The following is a 5,256-nucleotide window of genomic DNA, read 5'->3' on the forward strand; positions in this document are numbered from 1 at the left end:
CGGGGAATAAATGGAAACCAGTGCCCGGAGAGCGCCCGGCTGGCGATGCCACGGGATGAGTGGCAGGAGCATTGTTTGCGTGCAGCCTTTCCAAAGGGAGCTCCCATTTCCCTCTTGCCAGGACAAGATGTGAAATTTCATTCCCATTTTATCCCAATTACTGGCCTAGAATTCTGGCACGGAGCTCTTCCGGTAGCACACAATAACTCCAAAATCCCGGGTGCTTTCCCTGTGGGAGCAGTGTTGGATTTAGGGGGGGGGAATTCCACTGCAATCCCAGTCCATGCTCCCCATCCCGGATATTCCCATTCCAAGGCTCCATCCCACCCCTGCTGTTCCAGAAGAGCAGCACAATTCACTTTATCAAAAAACCATTTGAGCTTTTCTCGAATGAAATGAAACTTTCCCAGCCACTTTCTCTTAACCGGGGAAAAAAAAAATTAAAACAACAACCAAACAAGTCCGAAACCCCAAATCTTTCTCAGCTCAAAAATATTTCTACTCAACCCCACACACCTGAAAAAAAAAACCCAAAAAAAACCACCAAAAAAACAAAACAAAACAAAACAACAAACAAAAAAAACCAAAAAAAACCACCAAAACCAAACAAATTTAACCCCCCCTCAAAAAAAAAAAAAAAAAAAAAAAACAAAAAAAACCCAAAAAAACAAAAAAAAAACCAAACCCAAAAAAACCCACCAAAACCAAACAAACTTAACCCCCCACCCCCCCCCCCAAAAAAAAAAAAAAAAAAAAAAAAAAAAAAAAAAAAAACAAAAAAAAAAAAAACCCCTGAAAAATCCCATTTTGCTCCAAAGAGTTGTTTTTACTCCTGGAGAAATTAGTGACAACAATTTATAAAGCCATAAATAATTATTTTCTGGTTTATTTAGATGTTCTCCTGCAGATTCAGGGAGGCAGAGCAATGAGGAAAAATCCTTTTTTATCCCCCTCATCTTTAATTTTAAAGGCCATGTGCAAGGAGGAGCTGTCAGGCAGGGATGGGAAGCAGAGGGAGAGGGACTTTTGGGATTAAGGAATTGGCTGGAGCGGACAAGGCAGCTCTTCACGGCTTTAAATCCCATTTTATATCCCCCATTCCCACACAGGGAGAAACAAACAGAGTTTTGCTGTGATTATTCGGGGCCTTTATGGTGGTTGTAATGTTCTGTGCTGCTCACCTCGCTCCGGCCCTGCATTTTCACACTGGGGCGAGTTTCTGCTGGGAAATGAGCCCTGAAAAGAGTTTACCTGCCTCCAAATGGCTCCGGGCCCTGGGGAAATCCTCTGGAGCTGCCCCAGGGAGCGCTGGGATGGCCAGAACGGCACCCTGGGCACAGCCCTGGCTCTGGAGTGTGGCACCAGCGGGAGGAGCTGCAGAGGGGACACTGGAAAATCCAGGACTAAAATTCAGTGTTTATGTATTCAATGCCATCACATTCAGCGCTGTTAAATTCATATTCAGCCTATAAAATGTTGTTTAAAATCCGCCTCCACCATCAAAGCCAAAGGACCTTGAGGAAAACCAACGGGTTGTTTTTTTGGTTTTTTTTCCCCACTTTTCTGGCTGAGCAGCCCAGCAGGTTCAGAGCCATCCCTCGGGAAATCACTGGGTTGTTTATCCCACTTTTCAGGCCACCCTCACGTACACCCCAGCCTCTTTCCCACAAGATGAGGGTGAGATTTCCTCTCAGGACGAGAAGCTCCTGCATTAAACGGTGCTGGGTGCATCCATGCCCTAAAGCCTGACTCAAGCATTATCAAATCCTATGGGATCTGCTCCCAGCTCTTCCCGAGGAGGGGCAGATTCCCTGCTCTCCCCAGCTCTCCGGATGCCCCGGGTGCTGTCCCAGCCTCCCCGAGGTGTTTTTTCAGCAGCACAACCCAACATCCCTCTCCTCGCCAAGCCCGCGGCCCTGCCGCTCCGTGGGGGCCGGGAGGAGGGATCCATCCCGCCAGGAAAACACCGGGAATGGCTTTAGCAGCCCCAGCACGTGTGGGGTTTGTTTGCAGAGCCGGGCCGGGGCAGCTGATCCCGCCTGGATTTACACCCGGCCAAGAGCCTGAAGCGGGACCTCATCCCGAAGGAAAATATTGGGAGGGAGTTTTGTTTCTCTTTCGGAGCACTGGAGGAGCCAGGGAATATTCCCCAGGGAGAGGGACACCCCCCTGGGCTCCGTGGGCTGGGGGGCTTTTCCAGCCTCAAGGATTTCATGATTCCAGGATTCCAGGAGGGCTCCCTGTGGGAAGGACCTCCCGCTCCCACCACAGGCGGGTTCCCAGCACGAATTTCCATGCCGGTTTTCCCGGGAATGGCAGGAGGGAGAGGAAGGAGCCCGGCTCTGTCCTTTCCCTCATTCCCTGCGGGATCCCGGCTCCCCGAGCCCTTTCCAGAGGCGGCGGCTGCTCCTGCCGGCCCCTCCTGGCAGGCGGCTCCCAGATGTGCCGAGCGGGATTTGCAGGGACCAACCTTCAATCCCCCCCTCCCTCCAGCCCCGGACCCCGCCGTTAACCGGGATTCTTCCCAAAATACTCGGTGCTTTTCAGTATCAAGCCCTGGGAAGGAAAGGGGACACCGGGCACATCCAGAGGCGTGGGATGCGGCTGGAGCTGCACGGACCCACGCTCCACTCAGGGCATGGAATGAGATTCCAAAGCCACTGAAACGGTCCCCGGGCAGAAAAGCAGGAGAAAATCCAGATAAAGAGAAAAGCAGGATGGATCCGTGCGATTTATTGAGGATTTTCAACTCTCCGTGTTGCCCTCGGATCGGCAAACTTTTCCATCAGGAATTTTTTTTATTTGAAGGATCCGGGATCCCGCTCTGGTTTTCACTTTGAGAATTTCCCATCAGAGAAAGCAGAGGGTTTTTTTAGGGGGAAAAAATAAAATCAAATGGAAAAACTCCCGGGGGGTGTGGTGTGGTTTTAATCCGGGTGGGTTTGAGGAGCCTCTGGCAGGGAGGGATTTTACGGAAGAAAATCGCTTTTGACAAATATTATTGTTAATTATCGAAGCTGTGGCCTTGACAGACCTGACAGAGATGCTCAGAGGGAAGCTCTGGAGAAGGATTTTATTTTGCTGAGCTCTCACACTTTTTCCTTCAGCCACCACGAAGATTTTTTGGGATCCTCAAACTCCCTGCATTTGGGCAAAAGGGGAGAAAAAAAATCCCGTTGGAATTTTGTGATGTCTCTGACATGCAAAGCGCAGGCTGAGGCACCCAGCACTTACTGGGGGTTTTCAGAGTGTCTGATCCCACAGGATTTTCCAGTTTGGTTTGATCCCGATGGAAAAGGAGCTCCACTAACTCCTGTAAGAGCCCCAGCGTTCCTGAATCAGTAATCAATTAATAACAAATAATAAAATAATGTACATAGGATGGCAGATAACAACACAACAATAGAATATATGATTGTTATTGTGGAATAATTTAACAGCATTATTCTATTACAGAATAATATTAATTATTTTATAGTAAATAGTAGGGAATAAATACTGGTGAAAAACCCAGGACTCCCTACCTTTAACTATTCTAATCTCCAGCTGCTGCAGCAGCAGAACATCCTTGACGTTCCTATCCAATATCCTTGATATTTCCATCCGTATTCCCGATGTATCTATTTAAAAATTAGAAATTAAAAAAAAAAAGAAAAAAAAAAGAAAATAAGAAAGCTTCCAGAGCTCCCTGTGCCTCTGTATTTTTATTAAGCAAAATTAATGATGTAAAATCGCGCCTGTCACCCGATGCTCAGCCCGGCATAAAAACACCCACAAAATTCCAGCTGCTTTGGCAAAACCAGGGAAAATTAGATTTTTTAAAATATTTTTTTTCACGCCGGATCGAGTTCAGGCCGGGAAAGAGGGGCTGGAGAAGGGAAAGAGGAGCCGGAGCAGATGGAAACCATCGCGACCAGGGCAGGGCAGGGAATGGCCAGGGGGGAGCAGATTTGGGGGTGCCGTGCTGCTCCTGGAGTTCCGCAGGGAGCTGGACAGGGAGCAAATTAATTGGGATTTTCCTGCCACATCTCACCTGAGCAGCCGCGCCTTTCGTTTTCCTTCTTTTCCTCTCTTTCTTTTCCCAGTCCGTTCAATAATTTTCTGTTTTCCCTTATTTTTCCTTAGTTATTTTCCTTTATCCTAATTTTAAAAACTATTTTCATTTTGCTTTTATTTTCCCTTCCTTTTTAAATTTCCCCCATCATCTACCTCTCTTCCCTCCTTTTTTTTCCTTCTTCGTTTTCTTTTCATTTTGATTTCCCTCCATCTTCTACTTCGTTTCCTTTCTACTATTCCTTTCCCCCTTTTTTATTTTTTACATTTTCCTGTTTGCCCCATCTCCCTTTCCATCCCCGCTCTATCCAGGCGCACATTCCAGCGGGGACTGGATCCCGGTGATGTCCCCGGGAGCCCGGCAGGGCTCCGGGCACGCGGGTGGCGTGCGGGGAACCTTTTCCTGCCGGCATCTTTTCCTTGGAAATCCCCATCCCCAGGGAGCGAGGGATGCTCCAGCCCCGCAGCTCCTCCGCGCGCGGGCCGCGGGGGGGAAAAAAACCCCAAAAACCCCAAAAACCCCAAAAACCCATCCCCGGGGATGCGCAGGGCCGGCAGAGCCGCACCTGCCTTTCCCGGCCGCTTTTCCACCGCCGCTCCCCGGGGCGAGCCCGTGGCGGCGGGGCAGGCAGCGGGGCCGGCAGCACCCGCGGGACCCCCGCCCCTGGGCCGGGCCAGGCTCCCGGAGCATCGATCCTCTGCTTTTCCTTCTCCTCTCCCCGCTCGGATGCGGTGTCCCAGCTGGATGTGGTGCCCCTCGTGGACACGGGGGTGACAGGCTCTGCTTCCCCCCGAGCCCCCCGTTTCACACCCCCCAAGGGGAGGCTTTTCCACCCGCTGCTTCCCCCCGAGCCCCCCCCACCTTCCAGTCTTTCCCGGGAAACACTCACGGTCTTCCCGCCGAGCTGCCCGTGAGGGGGGATGAAAATCCCCGGGAATGCCGCGGCCGCTCGCCCCCGCGGATTCGCTCCCGGGAGGGGTTTTTTTGGGCCGAATCAGGCGGATTTCGCCCCCGGCGGGCTCCGTGTCTCCCGACATCGCCTCTGTCCCGTCCTGTCCCGCAGCCCGGCCGTGTCCCCACCCGCGGCTGCCGTCGGGGCCGGGCGGGGCAGGTGCGTGTCCCTGTCGCGCGTGGGAACCCCGCGGGGCCGGACCGGGCCGCCCGCAGCTCGGGGGGCCTGAGAGCCCCGCGGGGTCCCCGCC

Source organism: Passer montanus, unplaced genomic scaffold, assembly GCF_014805655.1.
Source record: "Passer montanus isolate IOZ18808 unplaced genomic scaffold, ASM1480565v1 scaffold37, whole genome shotgun sequence".
Lineage (NCBI taxonomy): Eukaryota > Metazoa > Chordata > Aves > Passeriformes > Passeridae > Passer > Passer montanus.